General features: G+C 41.1%; 1 long non-coding RNA gene across 1 annotated transcript in view; it reads right to left on the reverse strand.

Moving 5' to 3' along the window:
* LOC144583312 (uncharacterized) overlaps window positions 1-22,201 on the reverse strand; it is a 65,747-nt gene continuing 43,546 nt past the window's right edge. Inside the window, exon 2 of the long non-coding RNA XR_013537033.1 lies at window positions 1-22,201. This exon is cut by the window's right edge and continues 9,294 nt beyond it. This is a non-coding gene — a long non-coding RNA (uncharacterized LOC144583312).

The following is a 22,201-nucleotide window of genomic DNA, read 5'->3' on the forward strand; positions in this document are numbered from 1 at the left end:
TTTTTGTTTTTTTTAATGAATGAGAATTCCTTAATTTCTGCATTGTTTCCCGCTGGCTATGTTTGAACTTGCATAGCCAATTTTTTTTCTGGACTTTAAAGGAGATCTAGTGCTCCCCTTTCAAAAGAGTAAAAAGCAGATTAAAAACATTTCTGTCTGCAATTTTCTCTGATCCTTTTGCAGAACGTTTTAGACACATTTGGGTATTTGCTGCTATGAAATACCACGGGAAAGTGTCTTCCATTTACAGAAGCCACCTGCTTCCAACAGCTTTTCAGAGATTCTTTTTTTAAAATGTGTAATACAATACAAACATGTGTGTTGCATTAAGTCAGGTTATACCAGGTCATGCCATATGACACAATATATCCCAGCATAATCTGATGCAATGCAAATCACTCACTACAGCATAAATTTGAAGAAAAGCTTCCCCCACCCAACTGAAACAGACAACAGCTGTTGTAGATAAAGTGTTTGTATTATCCCACATGGACAGGTATTCATGGCTTGATATTATCGGAATTAACAATAGATGGTTTTGCTTGACAGTATTAACTCCCTACTGTAAATCCATTCAGAGTATTGTGATTGTGTGTGTTTTTTTTTAAGCCAGTGCATTAATGTAAAGAGACATTTTCATACCATGTTTGTGGAGCCCCAGAATTACTAACCCAGTGTGTGGCATGCGGCTTATAGCAGCCTTCCCCAAGATGCAGATTTCCAGATTTTAGAGTGTCAAGTGTCATCATCATCTCTGATTTGCCATGGTTGTTTGGAGCAGATGGGACTTATCTCAAACATCTGGGGACCACTTGGTTTGGGGATGGCAATTTAGAGTAGGATTGGGAAGATCTCTGTTCAAATTCACTCATAGCCATAAAGCTCCTTGGCTTATGTTAGCCTCGGCTAGGTGTTCCCAAACAGTGTGCTGCATCTCTGTGGGATGCCTGGCAATCAAGCCAGAGGCACCATGGAGAAAGGGACAGAACATAGAGCTATGAAGGTTTAGAGGAGCTGTTCATAGTTCTATGTAGAGGAGCTGTTCATAGCTCTATATCAAACAGGAACCAGAAGTGAAGGCCATGTGCCTGTCTCTCCTTCCTCCATCTCTATGGTCTCCAGTGGAGGCATGAGTCCAAAATGTGTGGGAACCAGTGGCCTAGCCTATATCATAGTGTTGTGATGGAGGTAAGTAGAGAGGCATGCCTATTGTCTTATTATCAGAAATAACTGTTCTTTCCAGAACTGGCTTTCAAAGCTGGAGCTGAGCCGCCTAACATATGAACATAGAATGGAATGGCAGTGAGCATATGAAGAGTACCTTTCTTCATCATTAAAACCCAGTTTGCATGTGTAGAACAATCATTCAGTGATGGCAACACCAAGTGATGACTTCCACTTGTGTGACAGTGGACCATCATGGGTGAAACTTCCAAAGTGCCTTGAATAGTTTTCAGTAGATTTTGGTTCATGAATTCTATTTCTAGTCATTAAGCATGCGGTAAAGAAGAAGAAGATTGCACAAACGTACATGAAAAGTGAACTGAGCCACAATGATCACAATACCTCTGACACATCTTGAATTAACTGTCCTGCAATGCTGGTGGAGTTTGCATTGGTGTCAACTTGTTTTTAACGACTGCATCTGCATGACATTGGATGACTGGATGACATGCTGGGAGCAGGTAAAAGATATAAAAATAACACAAGCTAAAAATCACACATTAGTCCTATGTAGATTAGACCCATTGAAATTAATGGAACTTATCCTTCATAAAATCTAAATCAGGGCCCACTGATATCAGTAGGTCTACCCAAAATAGGACTAATATTCAATTTCATTAATTTTATTTAAATGCATATGGGATGCTTTTTTCAGTTGCTTTGACTCCATCGTTACTGCCTTCCAGTAACAACTGCTATGGCAGAATAGTGTCTTGAAGTGTAACTCCAGGAATCCAATGGCCATGAGGGCTTGAGAATTTTGGGACTTCTAGTCCAAAAGTGTGACTTTTCTAAGCTCTGCACTATGACCCCTTAAGCTGACACACACAAATTTACCAACACTCCATCTTTCCCAGTTCTTGTTTACCTTTCACTTTCTCCCTAATCTCCCGGTTTACTTTACTGAAAACAGAAGTCCTGATGTCTAATATTCCCATAAACATTAGCAGAAGTACTCTCTTTTATATGAGAGCTAGTGTGGTGGAGTGGATAGAATTATAGACTAGGACTCAAGACTTGGGTTGAAACCCTTGCTTGGACATTGAAACGCACTGGGAGATAGCATTCGTAAATCGTATGACGGAGGAGGCATACGATTTCCTTTTGGAACATTGGAGTAACAACTTCCTTCCTTCCTTCCTTCCTTCCTTCCTTCCTTCCTTCCTTCCTTCCTTCCTTCCTTCCTTCCTTCCTTCCTTCCTTCCTTCCTTCCTTCCTTGTCTGGGGGCAGAACAGATATATCAGCTATATTAGCAAGTTTCAGGATTTTGGGGGTTGGAATGGAAACATTAGCATAATAACAACATGTGCATTATAATCTCCTCCTTGTCATTTTCCAGCTAAGGATGTAGTCTTAGCCAGAGGATAACTGTTCCCTCTTCTCCCTCTCACTCTCCCTTCTTTTCTTCACTCACCTACCAGGCCACCTACATAGCCTTCCCTACCATTGCAACACTGCAAAAATGGCTCTTTCTCCTCTTCTTCCTCTTTTTGAGCATCATACTCTGTGTCTACCATTGGGTGGATGCACACTGCTTCATTCCATGTTGTTGTTGTTTAGTCGTTTAGTCGTGTCCGACTCTTTGTGACCCCATGGACCAGAGCACGCCAGGCCCTCCTGTCTTCCACTGCCTCCCAGAGTTGGGTCAAATTCATGTTGGTTGCTTCGCAGACACTGTCCAGCCATCTCATCCGCGGTCGTCCCCTTCTCCTCTTGCCTTCACACTTTCCCAACATCAGGGTCTTTTCCAGGGAGTCTTCTCTTCTCATGAGATGGCCAAAGTATTGGAGCCTCAGCTTCAGGATCTGTCCTTCCAGTGAGCACTCAGGGTTGATTTCCTTTAGAATGCATAGGTTTGTTCTCCTTGCACTCCAGGGGACTCTCAAGAGCCTCTTCCAACACCACAATTCAAAAGCATCAATTCTTCAGCGGTCAGCTTTCTTTATGGTCCAGCTCTCACTTCCATACGTCACGACAGGAAAAACCATAGCTTTGACTATTCGGACTTTTGTTGGCAAGGTGATGTCTCTGCTTTTTAAGATGCTATCAAGGTTTGTCATCGCTTTCCTCCCAAGAAGCAGGGGTCTTTTAATTTCAGGGCTGTTGTCACCATCTGCAGTGATCATGGAGCCCAAGAAAGTGAAATCCATGTTAGCGTTATACAGTCCTGTTGTATGGTTCCCCACAAAGTAGGCAGCCCAAGTCCACACTTGAGCAACATAACTGAATGAGAATTGTTAGGATCCCTTGCCTTCCCTTGCCTTCACTTAATTCTTTGAATTCTCCACTTTGTGTCAGGATATTTTTGAATACTATCACAATGTCCTCAGTTCATTTGGTGGTTCTGCTGAATCAATGTTATTTACATAATTGTGATCTCACAATTCAGCAGTTGATTCAATGAGCCTACTTTAGCAGCGACCAACAATTGCACTTATGGTGATAACTTTAGAGGTATATAGTGAGAAATTAGTCAACATTACTTTTCCTTCCTGGAAAAGACCCTGATGTTGGGTAAGTGTGAGGGCAAGAGGAGAAGGGGACGACAGAGGACAAGATGGTTGGACAGTGTCATTGAAGCAACCAACATTTTGTTTGTTTGTTTGTTCAGTCGTTTAGTCGTGTCCGACTCTTCGTGACCCCATGGACCAGGCCCTCCTATCCTCCACCGCCTCCCGGAGTTGTGTCAAATTCATGTTGGTTGCTTCGATGACACTGTCCAACCATCTCATCCTCAGTCGTCCCCTTCTCCTCTTGCCTTCACACTTTCCCAGCATCAAAGTCTTTTCCAAGGAGTCTTCTCCAAGGAGTCTTCTCTTCTCATGAGATGGCCAACATGAATTTAACCAAACTCCGTGAGGCAGTGGAAGACAGGAGGGCCTGGCGTGCTCTGGTCCATGGGGTCATGAAGAGTCAAACATGACTTAACAACTAAACAACAACAACTTTTCCTTCCATGATGTCAGCATGGCTTGCTCCAGCATTTGATTTTGTTACAAATTGGCCTTCTCAGTGATTTTAATAGTCTTGTTCTCTTAATCCCACGGTTCAATTGGACTATAGTTATCTGTTCATTTACTTATTTTCAGCTACAGCACCCACCACTGTTTAATTTCACATTAATTCAGTATCACCCTTCTCCACCCCAAGAACATGAGCATGTTATCCATTTTGAATGTTTTTAAAGGGCAACAGGGGCAATAGGGCAGCAATGCAAAGCTGCTCAGCAATCAGTGTCATGCTTACTAGCCTCTTCTGGAAACTTACAGGAGCAGTTTTTCTAACTCTCAGCTCTGCAACAAATACAGGATATGGTGGGTGTACAAAGTGAAATAGCTGTGCAATTAATATACCTAACATATCTGATAGTGCTATATTGTATGCAGATTTTCCAAAACTGATTGCTGGAAAGCAGTATAATATTGGACACCTTTCCACTCCTTTGCACTAATTACAAAACATTCTGTTGTATATAGAACAGATAGTGCAATGTGGAATTTTATTTAGTGGCCCACAGTTCTGTGGTGTATGGTCACAGAAGGGTGCTGTTGTTTTATGTGCGGTGGCAGAAATAGGATCCCCAGAGAACGAATACAGTTATTTTAGGCAGTACTGAAATGGACGATAACTGGACATCTCTAAGATACATATTCCCAACAGCCAGAGAGGAGCCACCCCCTTGTGATTTAGATTTATTCAGCACAGCTAACTTTCAACTCAGATTCACACTAATGCTGTCACTGTAACAACTGTTTGAACCCTTAATTCAATAATGAGCTCAACAATTACACTTAAGATTACTTACTCCTTTGGCAGTGTGAACACAATCCTTGTGAGAATGAATGCAGTGCCATTCATTATCTTGTCTGATGATTAAACGGATTGAAATGCACTTGTTAAGAGATGACAAAATGAGGTGTAATATTTATGCTGCCTTCTGAAGAGGCCTACAAGCAAGTTAGTGTGACCCAAGGTAGAAGGCAAAATGCTGTCAATACTGGATATTGTCCTCTTTTGTGATGTTTAGCCTGGTGTTTTTCATTATTATTATTATTGAATAACACTCCTAACTCTGAACTTGCTTTGTCCAGGAATATGTCATCTCCTGCTTGCAAACATTAAAATATGTGGTTTTTCTCTTGCTAGTTTGATTTTGTCTTTTTCCTATTATCTCCTGGAGTAAAAATGTGGGTTCTGATCTTTGCAAAACGCTGGGCAGTTGCAAGGAGTGGGTGTTAGGGAGCTTTTAATGCAACCGAAAGGAAATGCAATTATTTAACACAGGGACTCAAAAATATCCTAAGTTGGAAAGATGTCATAAAGACATTGTGCTTGGCAACTGATCATGTAAACATTTTCACAGAGAGTCTTTCATCATATGCAGGGGATGCTTCCTCTGACCGATATTGTCTCCTTTTAAAATGTCAGCCCTGCAACTCTGATGCTCGTGCGCGCCTTCTGTAAGTGTCTGCTCAGGCAGACAGTTTACTAATTTGAGGCTCAGCAAACCTTTCGCAGCACGGAACACCTTGAGGTTAGCGCATCTCTAATCATTATTTGATAACAGAAATCTGTAAGCATCACATCCCTAGTAACGAGAACACTGTATCTTAGCAACCGGTCCTGATAGTCAAACAATTTCATTAAAGCGTAGCACCTCTTAGCAGGTGGGTGAGTGCGGGTGTTGATAAACATTTATAACATGATCAGCCATTGTGTTTGCCAACACTTTAATCAGCATGACAAATTTATGAATTTGTTTACAAGCTCTTCAATAGCCAACCCAAGTTGGTAAACTACCTTTGCAGGCTGGGTTGCTGCTGTTGCAAAAGCACGGAGAGACAGGGGGTTTCTCTCTGGTGTACAGATAGAGTGGAAGGGTGAGCAGGCAAGGAGAGAGGCAAAGAACACATTGTGCCACCCAAAAAAAGAATCATTCAAGTTACACTACAAAAGATGTGCAGCAGCAAAGGCAAGAGTTAGATTTTTTAAAAAATGTCGGAGACTATGCAGATTTCTAATTGAAACCATGCCTATTTATTTACTGCTGTCATCAGAACATTGCAAGTATACAGGATGGAAAATCACACAGATAGCATTTGCAAGGTGTACACATGCCATGTGTTGTCGGTTTGTGCAGGATTTTGCAGTGATCCAAACCTCAAAGCTCATCAGGATGGTGTCGTCTGTAGCTACGTGGCTTTTAAAATTTCCAGATAAATGAAGGAAGTGAGATACTACTGTGAACAGCTAGATTTGTAGTTGTATTAGCCTCTACTCTTTAGGCCAGTGCACAAATTCATGTTGGATATTTGAAGACTGCTGCATGAAGTTGTGACTTGTATTTGTGAATGTACTACCACAAATAACGTGCTGCAGGTAACACTTTCATGGAACCTGAAACCAAATGCAACATTTCTCTGTTGATTCAGTCTACATGATCAGCCAGCAGTCATGGAAGGGAGAATAATCATGAATGAACAACTCAAGAGATGTACTGTAGATGCATGCTTGAACTAAAAGAAAAGAGATCAGTGCAAGGCGGTGCGCCCCTGGAATACCTTTGCTAAATGCTGGCCATTTCAAAGCTTTGCAATGTATTATATATGGACCTCTGTGGCATCCCAGGGAAAAAAATACAAAACTCCCATCTCTATTGGCTACACTCTTCAAGATGTTGTGAGAATCAGATTCCCATAACCCATATTGGAGTACAATAAAAATAATATTTACCAAGATATAGTAAATAAAATGAATATAAGAAAGAAATGTCATCCAAACTGCATAATATGTGAGAAGAAGGAGCCGTTACAGGGTACAGTACAAGCTCCCTTTGGTTCATTTTTCTCAAGAGCTATGCAAAAATAGCAAATTGAAATTCATCTGGAAGGATTTGTGAATGAAACCATTCAAATGTGGGAGGATATAAATCCCAAAGATTTACCCATCTAAGCCCAGGGCTTTGAGTGCTTAGTTCTTAAAGGTCCAGTTTTTCAATCTTTGGGGACTTCATCATATTTGTGGTGCTGAATGAGGGCTGGCGTCTTCTTTCTTAGGAAGGGGCTTCCTCTTAAACATTTGTACAGTATGCTCACCTCCATAATGGCAATAGCTATACCTATTGAATTTCGTCAGTTGAGATGGTTAGGCATGTTCTTTACATGTTTTTTAACAGGAATTTACCAGCATTTGGAAATTTATTCAATGCTAAGAATTTGAGAATTTTAAAAATCCAAATGTCAATGAAAAAGGAACAGACACATTTGCACTGCCAGAGCCTTATTGCATAATACTGCACATGTGGGGGGAATTTCAAAAGCATTGTAAGAAAATCTGTTGCGTGACTGGGTGTGCAACTGGGCAACTGGTGTATGTCCAAGCAGTTGGCACCATTATGCACACTGGTTGTGAGATTGTTAGTGTGTGCTGCACAGCCAATGGGATTCTGGCCACTACTGGGGACAAGCCTTTCGGGGGGGGTGAGTGAAGGAGCACTACAAAAACTGTATTTGGGGCTGAATGCCTCCTTTTACTACTATAGCAAATCTGAGACAGAATGAAAAGAAAGGGAAAATGTTTTGGAACTTTAAATGTGTAGTTTTAGACTTTTTTTTTTAAGTGTTTTTAAAAGAGTTTCCAAGTACCACAATATATTACAGAATCAAAGAGCACATGTTATTTAAAATAAATGAATATTACACATGACCCACATTGAGATACACAGCCAGATTCCAACTGGCTTCCTTTGCTTTGGATCTGTATCATCTGCCAGGTTTATCTCATCAAATTCAGGGTCCTCCTTTATGTGGGGAAGGTTACAAGGCGCTGAACTGTTTCTGTTGTTTTGTTTTAGCTTGCAATCCTAAGTGTACTTTCGTTTTTATTTATTTATTCATTTGTTTCACTTTTATGCCGCCTTTCTCCCCGTGATAGGACTCAAGGCAGCTCGCGTATTATTAAGGAAAAAAAATTAAAACATAATGCATAAACCATTTAAAAAAACCTTTTAAATGTGGTAATTTTAAAAAGAGAGACATCTAGCAACAATTGTTAAAAGAAAAGTAAGTCTTACAGTGTTCTGTGTGACTTACTATCACATAAGTGTCCATAACATTTTAGTCTCAATGTTTTAGGTTTTCAAAACAACTGCTACTTCAAAGCTATTACAAACCACTCATGTGATTAGTGGACTTGTTATGGTTTGCAAAGTAGCTGGTCACTTCTTCTCTTAATAGATTGTTCACAGTCTGTCTGGTTCCTATAAACAGAACTGCATATTTTTAATCTGGTACAAATGTGTCACCAGGTATCATCATAAGGAACCTTGCCAATTCTACAAATTAAACGGTTTAAGAAAACCACAGGTGGTACTTCATACTCAGCAGATATGCAACAGTTTGCTAATTGTTTACTTATAATTTACTGCACAGTGTAAATCTTTTACCTTCCAAGAATGCACTTTGTTTTCCTGCTCCTTTATATAGCAAATAAATGCTGCTCACTGCACACCTTTCTTTGTTTTCTAATTAACTCATCTATTGCATTATTGGTTTACAACTTACAATCCAAGAATAAGAGACAGCCGTCTGAGATCCAAACTGTGGAATAATAAACTGCAAATGGAGAACAAATGGCTTGTACCCCAAGGCCAAATTCTATTTAAAGTGGCACAGATAACATGAACTGAAGTCACAGAAATGAAAGCAAGGTTAAAAAAAAAAAAGGATTGAAGACATAGAGGGCAAAAGAACCAACATAAAGTGAAATTGTCATGACCCAGTTAACATAGTATGCTCCAAACTACATCTCCCTAAAAAGCTCCAAAAGCTACCCCCATGATGCAGTGGCTAAACTGCAGTACTGCAGCCAAGCCTCCCTCTGCTCATGACCTGAGTTCAATCCCAATGTTTTCAGGTAGCCAACTCAAGCTTAACTCAAGCTTCCGTCTTTCCAGGGTTGGCAAACTGAGTACCCAGTTCTCTGGGGAGCAAGTTCTTCCTTGCATAATTGTGCTGTAAAATGGCCCAGAGAGTGCTCTGGCACTATGGGGCAATATGCACGTCAAAATAACAAGACGTTCAGGAATACAGTGGTGCCTCGCTTAACGAGCACACCGCAGAACAACGAAATTGCATAGCGATGAGGTATTTGCGATCGCAAATGCGATCGCATAGCGATGGCCCCTATGGGCAAAACTCGCATTGCGAAGATCGGTAAGCATTTCGCTTACCGATCTTCGCATTGTGATGTCGGGGGAACAGCTGATCAGCGGTTCCAAAATGGCCGTCGGAAGCCCCAAAATGGCCGCGCGCAGCGTTTTCGCACCCTGCCTCACTTACCGAGGGCGCGAAAATGGCTGCCGGACCCTGGAAACATCGCTGAACGGTGAGTTTTTTGCCCATTTGAAACGCATTAAACGATGCGGGCTTCCCCGTTCCGTACAGCGATGTTTTCACATAGTGAGGGTTAATCCGAAACAGATTAACCTCACTATGCGAGGCACCACTGTATCATGGAACATTTCCAGTTTGCTTAGTTCCACAAGCACAATTTAAGCACTGGATTTGTTGAGCTGAATCTTTGGTTGAAACATGACATTTTTAAACAAATCATGTAACTCATATTCAAAAACTCCACAAAATAACTGCTACTAACAGTTCTAGAAGTAATACATTAATTAGTAACTCCTCTCCCTTACTTAATACATTTTTGTCATCATAAAAAAAACTGATAAGATTTGCATAAAACTTGGAAAATTCCACTCAAATTCCCCTGAAAATGCCTACGAATGTTTTTACAAACAACTAAAAAGTAACTAGAAAATGTTACTTATCGCCCCTTCCTCCCCTAGCAATGTTCCCATTTGTTTTGTTATTTTTGACCGGTAAGTTTCAGCACAATCCAAACTCAACAATAAGTCAGTTGCAGTAGGTTTGCAATGAGCAGAATCCCCCTGGGTTGACTCAACTGACCTCCTCCTTGCTGGCACAGCCCACTTGTGCTGGCCATGCTGTGCTAGATGAAATCAATCAATCAGAGCTAAAAAGGGGGGGGCAGAGAAGAAGAAGAAGGGTAGGGAGGAAGTGAGATGCTCCAAACTGAAACCCTCCCAGCCCAGATTTCACCATGCCAGAACAAAGTGAGGGTAGGTCTAAGTAATTTCCATCCTCCCTCAGAGGGGAGGGTTGTGGGTTCAGCACAGCCTCAGCAGAGCCAGCCGTCAGCTATCTTTGCTGGCTAGGGCTATAGGGCCTGTGAGGTTACACGACTTGTCCTCTCTACAGTAACAGGTTGTAGGGTGACTACATTATTTGGAACTCGTTTTGTCCAAGATCTGGAATGGATTGGTTTATTTTGTTGCATTTTTTAATATATTAAGAATGTATTTTTTTTCCTCCCACCCTCAACCAAGTCAGTAAATTGTGCTAACCCCATCAACACTGTGGGGCAGCTGTATGGCTAAGGATTCCTTCTGACAGTGTCATTTCCTAGTGGCTAGCTAGCAACCAAACTGCACTTTTAGCAGTTTCTGAGGCAGAAAGGTACCCCCAAAAAGTTGCAAGAAATGTGGGAAATTAGTTTTCTTTCAAAATCAGTTTCACTTCTCCAGTTCGGTTTTCCTCCGCAGGATCTGCAACTTGCCTGATCAGCATGTCTTCTTTTCTGCTTTTTGACATTGTTTCTTGCTGGAAACGAGGCCCTTGGTACATTGTTTAGATTAAGAAAATAGGGGCAGCGATTAAAACAACTCTGCAGCATGGCAGTCACAGTCCATTGCAAGGAAGTAGCATCTAGGCATGTTTGGAAGATGTACCGAATAATCATCAGCAGGGTCTTCTTCTGACACCCCACAGAAGTTCCCAGGCACAAAATCTTTCAAGTCAGAGGGCCGCCTTACATATTAAGGGGAATGTGTATTTGTTGTTATTATAAAAGTTTTCTTTTAGATGTAACTTCTTCCAAGCTCCGTGTCTCAGCAAGCAGACTTGTAAGTGAAACGAATGTTTATCTCCCAGGGACAAATCACAAATGAAACTGTGACCTATAGAACTGAGGAAAACCTGTGCTTGGATAAATGGATTACCTTTATCTCTGAAGAGAGTTCTGTTTCTAACAACATGGTAACTGTATTGTCTGCTTTGACCCTCAGTACCCTTTGCCTCAAGTTCCGTTGGATTCACCTCATAATTCTTGTAAACAACAAAGCAGAACCCACAGGTCTGAAGCCTGGCAGAAGAGAAAAGGTTGTTGTCGCTCTACGAATAGTGCTGGATTTGCAAAGGTTGTTTAAATTTTACCAACAGGGTAAGCTCTCCTGCAAAGACAAAAGGGAGGAAAAAATAAGGAGCTTGTAGGTTTTACAGCTTGTACCTTGTACCTGTGGCATCCAAGGTAACGTCCCTGCATCATTGACTTGGCACTGTATAGTGAGCCATTAATTTACCTGAAATACCTGTGATGAAGCGAGGCATTCTAGAATAGGTAACAGAGACTCCCAACTTTGAAACTTAAACCATCCACTATGAAAAACACATTTATTGCTGACACGTATTTCTTTCAGTGTATGTTTAGTTTGCCTCCCATCACTAAGGACTTGACAGGTAATAAAGTCAGCAAAGTGCAGTGGAGCTGGGAAAGATAACTCACCTGACAATTAAGAGCAATGTTTTTATATAGGCTCCCAAGGCTTGTAAAACCTGTGGGAGCTCAGTGAACGTCACGGAACATATTCAAGGGAATCTAAAGCAGTGCTCAGGAATGAGGCTGAGGAAATTATTCCTCTACTCCTCAAGTTCCTCCCCACACATGCACACATAAAGGAATAGAAGGGGGACTGAGTTAAGCCAGTTGGATCAACAACAGACTTCCTGAGAGGAATGACTGGCCCCAAAGACTTTGTTGGGCTGCCATCTCCCATCCGTCCTTGCCAGCAGAGACAATAGTGAGGAATGAGGGGGAACTGCAGGGTGACAACAGCTGGAGAGCACACGGTTCCCACCCCAACTCAAGCAAGGGCACCAGATTATGCCTGGCAGCAAATGCCTGGCTACGTGTAGAACATCCAAGTGTTCTTATGCCCTTGTGCTCTGAATCTCCATGACTCAAACTCACCAAGGTATAGGCAAAGTCATCTTCACAGCAGTCTGCCATGGCTGCTGACTCCCAATCCTTCTTCCTTTTCCCTGCCCTCCCTCCTTCCCCCACATCCTGGCCCAATCGCTTATCTGGATCATACAGTTGCAGGAATCTTCCACGTCCAGGGTGTAGTTGGAGGCAGCCAAAATGGGCGAGGCAGCAGAGCAGCCACCTGGGGGCTGAGCCGCCTCTCCTTCTTAGCTTTAAAGGGTTTAGGATGTGCTCTTTCTCCTGGTTCACCGGGCAAGGAGAGACAGCACAGCTGTGACACAAAGCCGACCTCACTGAACTCTCTCCTCTTCTTGCTCTCACTTCCAAGGTTCACACCAGATAGGTGCCATCGTGTCTTGCACTACAGCTGAACAGAATCCTCCCACTCGTGAGGACCCCATGAGAATTCAGGGAGTTGGTGTCCAAAAAGAGAAAAGAAAAGAACAGTTCCCAGAGCACCTTGTAAGCTTTTGGTGAGCAGGAAGACACTTCTATAGGCCTCTTTGTCTTTCAAGGAAGTGAACCTAGACCAGAGTGAGCCACCTGTAGCCGTCCTAATAAACTCCCATAACCCCTAGTAAGCAAGAGCCAGGAAAGGTAGGAGAGGCCTGAACTGGTCCTACACCTCTAGAGTATATGCTAGGGAACATGTTCTTATCCCCCCTTTTTTCTGCTTTTAACCCAAACACTTGACACACACCCTTCCCTTGACCTGCTTTCCCTTCCACATGAACAGAGACTACCAGGAGGGTGAAATAGTAATACTGGTCTATGACGGCTGAGCAAAATCTGTCTCCTTACTTTCAAGGGCTGAAGGGCCTCTCCCGGGGAGCATACCCACATGCACTATTTCTAAGAGCAGCATAAATGCCTCTCCTCCTTTCAACATTATTCTCACAACCATGGCTGGGAGGTGGGCCAAGCTGAAAGAAAGTATGAGTCGCCCATAGTCATTCAATGTATTTCGTAGCTAGAACCTGGATCTCCCAAGTTCCAGACATGTATTCTAATCAATAGAGTTCTCCCTTTCCTCTCCCATTTACAGTGGTGCCTCGCTTAACGACATTAATTCGTTCCAGCGAAATCACTGTAGAGCGAAAACATCGTAAAGCGAAATTAAAAAGCCCATTGAAACGCATTGAAAACCCCTCCGTGCATTCCAATGGGCTGCAAACTCACCATCCAGTGAAGATAAGATCCTCCACAGGGGTGGCCATTTTCGCTGCCTGTAAAGCGAGGAATCCGTCCAAAAACACAGCGGGGAGCCATTTTAAGCAGCCGGTGACCATTTTGAAACCCGACGATCAGCTATTTGCTGATCGTCATAAAGCGAAAATCGGTTCCCGAAGCAGGGAACCGATCATCGTTAAACCAAAAAAAAAACCATTTGAAACATCGTTTTGCAATCGCAATTACGATCGCAAAAACCTCATTGTACAGCAATTTCATCGTAGAGCGGGGCAATCGTTAAGCAAGGCACCACTGTACTCCTTTAGCTTGCCTGTGCCTACTGTATGAACAAATCTTGAGTTTTATGGCTGAAGAGCACATGTGCTTATCTATGGCTGCCTGAGGTTTTGAGGTGAAATGTGGTTTCCCTTGCTTTTTACAGTAACAGGGAAGATCTACCGCTAGTAGTGTTTCTTTCCTTCTCTCCTTGTTTGTACACAGAGAAGAATCACAAACAGTAGAGACACTTTAAATATGCAATAGCTTATCACCTTGATGGTGATCATTCTCACAGCACCAAAATGACATATGTGTATGCCCATTTTACAGATTTATTTCTGAGACTGAAAAAAGAGCAACCCACCCCCAATCCAACTTTGCCTTTACATTGCACCAACTGTCACTGGCAAAACAAGACCTGGAATCTATATTCAAAATATCTTTACTTACTTGGAAGGTAACCCTCTTTTTCATTGGGAATTATAGTCAGGCACTCATGCTTAGGATTACAGCCTGAAAAAGGTCTGAAACTATTGGTAATAGTTGTCAAGATTCATCTTTGAGGAGCACGTCCACAGCAAACAGAAAGCACTCTCCCACTTACTAAAAACCTGTTGATTTATATTTCCCTCCTTCCACACACACATACCCCAAACTCAAACAATAACTAGAGCAGGCAACACTGGAATTATGGTGGAAAGGTCTAAAGTAGGAAACATGGTTGCAACTTTATTTAACAAGGCACAGAGAAACATTGAAAAGCCTATTGCTTGATCTATGATATCATACCAGAGATCATCCCTTCTTATGTACAAATCATCACTTGATATTTCAACCATGAAGTGATGATGAACATTTTAGTGTCACCCAGCATTTGCATCTGCTTAGCAGAGTAAGACTTTCAACTTCTATCTCAGATCTATGACACAAAACCCATAGCAACAAAACAGTGGCTATTCTGAAATTAAAATCAAAATGGATTGCTCACATACACTGGTACCTTTCCAGTGGTAGCATAATGAGTTCTGGATGGAACAATAATTTCTGGCTCTGTTTGTTATGCCTCATTTCCAATCTCATTCTGAAGTTTCAGCAAATGGAACTTGAAGTAAACTCAAGAGATCAGTGATGCCCCAAGACATTTTGTGCCTGAAACAAAAGATAAGATAATATGCTCTCTTCCACATCCATGTTCAGAGGCAACCTGGACTGGCAAAACAGGCAGAAACAGCCGTACCCTCCAACAGCAGATGCATGATAACAGGTTATTGGGCTGCCAACAGCATCAGTCAGCTGACATAGTAGCCTTGGTCAGCATTCTGGTAGGGTTAGCCTTCCCCTGTCAGATATGTATTCATATCTGTTGGGGGAGGAGGATAGTGCTCTTATTGAACAATCTGTACAGATCTCATACATGTTCATTAGGAGACACATTGACACTGAGAGGTGCAGTCGCACTTGGGAATTGGAAGGGTCCTCTATTCCATCACAAGGAGCTTTCTGGTAGACATACACAGGCACCATGCACAAAGCCAGATCAGGTTTTACCAAATTGATTGTACTCCCTCTTTCATCTGTTGGTCACACTTGGATTGAGAATGTCTGCATCAAAAATCAATGGGCCGTAGACTTTGTGACAATATGCCTTTTTAAATGTCGTTCGACCTGCAAGCTTACTTGGAAATCTTCAAAGAATCCCAAGAAAAACCTGTGGAAAACAACCTTCAATTTTAAAAGCATGTTCCAGTTTTATACTTCATAAACTGATGTTTATTTATTTGTAATTATCTATTTCTTTATTTGCCATATATTCTGTTCTTTTTACAGTGAATGAGATTCTGGTCCATTCTAGTGAATAGGGAGAACACAATCAAAATGTAAAATAAATTAAGGGATAATAAATTAAAAACACAAGTTGAAAGAAGTTAAATTCAGGCATCAGGTAAGAAATAACTAAATTAGATTAGCAACACTTTTTCTGTTTCTTTTCAAATGTCTTACATACTATATTGTGCAAGGAGTTCTTTTTAAATGTTGTGGTGCTGCTGTAATCATGATGGTTTGCTCGGGATGAAGTGCGATTGTCACATGAATGCTATAAAATTGCTACTACACTAATAGGACATAATTGGCAGGCAGTCTGGAATGTCTCTTAGTAGTCCAAAGCACAATAGAGAAATTGTTTGAATGTAAAAGTCCGAGTGACCTTTGTCTTTTTCAGCTTGTAAAGAATGCTTGAGCCATTTATGGTCATAAATCAGAATTATTTTTAACTGTGATTTTTAAAAATGTGTTTAGAGAAAATGGCTTCCATCTTTGAAAGAACACATGGGAACAGACCATCAGTCTAAAGCACGATCCTCCTCCCCCAATAGATATGAATAGGCCACAAACTGAGGAAGCTGCATTGACATAGACTGTCGCGTATTGTATACCCTCTAGGCTTCCTTTATAGGATTCTGGAATGGCACAAAAAAAAATTCTCCCCTCTGCAATGACTGCTCATTGGACTCAATGGAAAGTTTAGCTGAGCAAGCACAAGGATATCCACATGTGCAGCTCCCTTTCACCAAAATTAATCTGAAGGTCTGTTTGGGCTTCATTTATTTCTTCAAATACATCCAGAGTTCACCTTTGCCCCACGAATGCCAGGGCAGTGCTCAGGATTCTGCATCTCTCTGCTCCCAAGTTGATCCTCATAACGGCACAGTGAGATGGGACTGCCTGACAGATGGCAGCCGACTCAATGTCACCCAGTAAGCTTCATCGCTGAGTGTTATTTTAAACTTAGATTTCTACCTTCGAGTCCACCAGCGAGCTCTTCTTGTCCCTTTTCCTTCTCCCTCGCACCCGCCCAGCTTGTAATGGGGCCTAGACATACATAAATATTCCTTAATTCCCTAAATATATTGTTACTGGATGCTCTCTATATATAGAAAAACGGCAACAGCAACAAAATCATGCTACTCTTTTCCTGAAATCTATTTGTTATTATTTATAAACAGTCTTATCTGTTGCCATAAAACAACCCTGAGACATATGTAGGCAGATGAAACACCAAATGGTGAAGATTCTCTTATTATCTTTGTAGTCTCTACATTTGTAAACTTCCTTCTTCAGCTAAACAAGCCTGCATCCACATTTAACTCATCTGGCTGCCCTCCTCACATTAGATCGTGAGTGCTATCTATAACCTATTGCTAATATCTTTACACTGCGGAGGCTTTGGTATTTCATAGCAGATCCCCTTGAAACCATACCTCAGGGATCATCAAGGAAAGCAAAGGCTCTGTTTCCCTATGTATTTACTAACTGGAGCATGTATTCAAATGAATCTGATTTGTAGGCATCCAGACTTGGTCAATCAGCCATGCAGTCTTCCCGGCCTATCATTCTTATTGATATTGCTGAAATCCCCTTGAAATTTCTCTACACATCACCAGAGCAATGATTTACCTGCATTAATTTTAAGAATAAACTACACATGGCCAGGCTCAGGGTGGAATTTGTTTCTTGCTTTTCAAATTTTATATGTTGGGATGCATTGAAAAGAAAGAAAATTTACTGAATCAACTTTAATGACATAATAAATTCTCCCCCTACAGACAACATGGAGGCTTAATTCACTCCCGCACTCTAAGCCGTTGCCTTTAGCATTGGATGGGTCATTAGTCTGTAATCCAGCAGCTAGCCTGTTTGGAATCTAAACTAAATCAGCAAGTACCATATCAGTAGTTTCTGAAATATGACTGACAGGTCAAGTGTCCTCAAAAAGACTGCCTGGGGCAGCAGAGCCTCAGCTAGGCTAGGACTGCAACAGACACAGTGCTGAAATTGTGAGCACAGACTCACGAAAGACTTCATTCATTCTAACTCACTAAACAGCAGTTCTTTAAGTGATTTGACTTCTGGTTTTGCTGTCTTTAGCCAGTAGGTCATGCAATAAAATTGCCCTGCTTGTGCCAATAGGCTTAACGTACAGATCAGTGGTTTGTACTGCACACACACACACACACACACACACACACACACACACACACACACACACACACACACACACACAAAGAGAGAGAGAGAGAGACAGACAGACAGACAGACACATTGTATGCCATCCATTCTGACCCACAGCAATTCTTTCCAGGTTTTCTAGATAAAGAGTACTCAGAAGTGAGTTACCTTTCCCTTCTTCTGGGGATATCCTGGTACTGTGCAGTTTGCCCAAGGCCACAGATATTGACTCTTTTGGGATACAAAGTGGGGAACTGAACTCCCGATCTCTGGCTCCACAACCAGATACCTGACTCACTGGAACTCTAGGAATCCAGAGATCAGGGTTCAAATCCCCACATGTTTCCCTCACTGAGGGACTGGAACTGAAAAAAAAAACACTCCTTATGTATCACACTAACTTTTGCCAACCTTCTCTCTACCAACAGTCTTGGGCCGGGGCAGAAAAGATTTATCATCACAGATTTCATTACATATTTCCTTCAAGCTGTGGCATGACTCAAGAGCTTCCAAACGCCCTGGTTCCCCATTTGACAGACAAAATGTTCGTTTAAATTGCTTCATTTGCGACACATTTATCCCATGCTTTCTCCACAGACCTCAAAGTGGTGCACATAGTTCTTGTCAGGAACTTCAGAGGGTCATTCCTCCCACAACAACATTCCCATGAATTAAACAGGCCATGCTGGAATTTCTATCCCCAAATGACAGTTTGAACTCAAGTCTCCCTGGCTTTGATCAAAAACATTCTACCCCCTATTCCTTGTTGAAGTGATTCCTCCCCTCCCCCCACAAATGCCATAACCCATAATACATAGTTATTCAATAGGACTCAGTGCAATTACGAAGAACTGAGGAAACCCAAGTGGATGGACAAAGAAAGTAAGGTTCAAAGACCAGTCTCAGTGACAGATTTAGGCATAAGCAAAATTTGCTATAGTTTAGGATTTCAGATGCTGAGGGATCACTCAAAGCATGGGGAAATGACAGAATTTTATGTCAGGATAATATTTATTTATGTATTTATTTATTTATTTATTTATTTATTTATTTATTTATTTATTTATTTATTTATTTATTTATTTGATTTATACCCCGCCTATCTGGCCCACCATATCCATGGGAAACTAAAACTATGGGACCTTTTAAACTCCAAATCAGCCTGACCAGCCTACACTGGATTAGACAATACAGTCTACCTGTAAGAAGAATGGAAATGAGTGAGTTTATTCTGAGAAAAATGATGATGAAGATATGTGGAGAAAGGAGATGCTGTAGGACAATGAAGTCCAGGGTCTAAAATTAGCTAGCTACACCCCCTAACAGTTAACTGTGTTATGGGTTATAGGTTGTTTTGCTGGTTTAAAAATGTGTTAATGGCAAAAACCAATTGTTAGTCCCAACCAGAGATGATCCATAGAATCAATGGAACTTCAATCAGTACTGATTTATGAAATCCCATTCATCCAGTAGGTCCACTCTAATTAGAAGTAAGTTCGGTTGAGTCTAATATGTTTTAGTCTCAAATCTTTTAATGACCATTAGAAGAAATTGTTTTGCATTTTAAGAGCACCAAGTAGAATTTACCCTTTTCAAATTTCTTGACGCCTGGCCTGTCTGCCAAGAGCTTGCACTGTAAATTTTGAAAACAGCATTTTGATACAACAGTGCATAAAAAGTGAAGCAAAGGGGAGAGCCTAAATCCTAAAACAGAAATATTATAATCCATTTCCTCAATATAACACTGCAGAACACATTTTCCCCTCACCTTTAGTTAATAAAGATGGAGAGATTTTAAAACCTAGCAGATGTTTTAGGAACTTGGGCTCTGAAAATCTTTCCTGCTCAATATAATCAGGCAACCAACTCAGGTGCTCACTTTGCAAGCATACTGTTTCGTTTTCCCTTTCCAAAAGGGAGAAGAAATCCTACCCATCCAAGCTACATGCCTTAGCTCAGTGGTTCTTAACCTTTTTGAAAGAAACGCTCCCTTGAGCCATTGAAGAAGTTATCATCGCCCCCCTCCCCACGGTGATATCTTATTTATTTATTTATTTATTTATTTATTTATTTATTTATTTATTTATTTATTTATTTATTTGTTTGTTTGTTTGTTTGTTTGTTTGTTTGTTTGTTTATTTATTTATTTATTTATTTATTTATTTATTTATTTAAGACACTTAAATCCAATGACCACTGAAAACAAAATTCAATTCCAAGAAAATGAAATGCTCCCAAAAAGTAACATTTAATTATTTAGTTGTAAGCAAATTTTAAGATGTAAAAAGAAATATTAAAAGGGCATAAAAACAAACCGCAATGCAGGAACTAAAAATTTCAAGACAAAAACTCTGAAACTAAATTAAGACTGGAGGAAAATATATATTCATGCACACTGTAAAAAGGCTTCAGCCATCTTCACAGGTTTAGCTTGCTCCAATGCCCCCCTACTGCCCCCCTTCTGTTCCAGCGCCCCCACATCGCCCCTTTTCGTTCTACTGCCCCCCTGAAAAATGAAATCGCCCCAGGGGGCATTATCGCCCACGTTAAGAACTACTGCCTTAGCTGATAAAACCAATGTTGTGCAGACATATAGCTTGCTGGGAGTATGTATCAACAGAGCAGCATTCTTTCCCAGACACATGTATACATGCAAGGTGGGTGGTTTATTTCATTTGAAAAATAAAATGAATTTAAATTCTTTAAAACCCTCTTTTGAAGTATCATTGGAGATCTTCCCTGAATTAGAGCCTTCATGTTTTTAGATATTTTGTGAGCCCAGAACCGCTAACTTGAGATTTGCGTTATAAATAGCATACACAAAGACTTGCATTATAAATAGCACACACAAACCCTTTTTAAAGGGTTAATCTAGCATACCAAAGCACATATTTGTCTCTTTCCACTAGTACTTCAGTGAATGTATTGAAGTGAATTAAAAGTATTAGTTTGAAAGTGGCAAGCCAGGAAATGTTCATATACTTATCCACCTAAGATATTTCATTTGAACCTCACTTTATACGACCTCCTTCTTTTTGTTAAATATAGTTGCCCTTTTGCCCCACTTATGCTATACTCCACTGTATTTCCCAATAAGGTGAAAATGAAATTGCCAATAGTCAAATCCCTGAACAGTCCCTGTCATTGCAACTGCATATACAGAAGTTTTCAAACCATAGCATTCAGGTATATCTGCATGGTGCTATCCAACACTCTAAGCCATTTCATATTTAAAGGCTAGTTTTTCATTTGTATTTCACTTTCGTCTTTACAAGGCATAGTGGTTAGAGTGTTGGGCTTGGACTGGGGAGAACTGAGTTGAAATCCCCTCTTAAATCATGGATGACCTGCAGATGACTAAAAGGAAGGGGAGAACCCAGCACTGCCATTTTAGCCCACCTTAGACTAATGACAAAATACAGTACCAAGGCTCACATGATGGAATTCAGTAGAAACTAAAAACTATTGAGGATCAACAAAGGAACAACATATATACTTGAGTATAAGCCGACCTGAATATAAGCCGAGGCACCCAATTTCTCCACAAAAAACTGGGAAAACATATTGACTCGAGTATAAGCCAAGGGTGGAAAATGCAGCAACTACTGGTAAATTTCAAAGATAAAAATAGATATCAATAACATTACATTAATTGGCATCAGTAGGTTAGATGTTTTTGAAGATACTGCCCTTCTGAGCTGCAAGACACACTTCACTGCCTGCAGAGGGAGGATTCATACTGGATGCTGTGCTTATCCACTGCTCTACTGCTGCTTAACAAGATGAAGGGAGATGGAGGATGGAGGAGGAAGGCGGGAGAAGGAAGGTGGGTACATAGAATATACAGGAGGAGGAGAATGGGAGTGTCCTGGAACCGGAAATGCAGTGTACTTAATCCGGGTCATCAGACCATCCACAGATGAGCGGGGAAGTCTGGAGAACACCCCCACTGCAGGGGAGAACATGCGATTTTGACACTACTCGAGTATAAGTCAAGGGGCTGCTTTTTCAGCAAAAAAAATTGTGCTGAAAAGCTAGGCTTATACTCAAGTATATACAGTAAGCACTTTCTCACCTTGCCTCGTTTCTCTGCTTCCCAAATCTGCTAATCCATAAATATTCTGAGAGGAAGAGGAAGAAAGAGAGCCATGTCTCATGCTACTGCCTTCTCTGTCTCTGTCTTTCTCTGTCTCTCTTTCTCTCTCTCTGGGTTGAGAAAAAGTTTTAATATGGTTTGTTTCTGAGTCGGACAGGTTTGTAGAGAAACAAAAGGCATTGCCACTCTCTGCTACTATTATAGGGCTAGCACGGTCTGGTTATAGATAATATCAAATCAGGGACACAAGTTCAAAGCCCCACTGAAACTACAGAAAGAACTTGCCAACAGACCCT

Source organism: Pogona vitticeps, chromosome 1 (genome assembly GCF_051106095.1).
Source record: "Pogona vitticeps strain Pit_001003342236 chromosome 1, PviZW2.1, whole genome shotgun sequence".
NCBI lineage: Eukaryota > Metazoa > Chordata > Lepidosauria > Squamata > Agamidae > Pogona > Pogona vitticeps.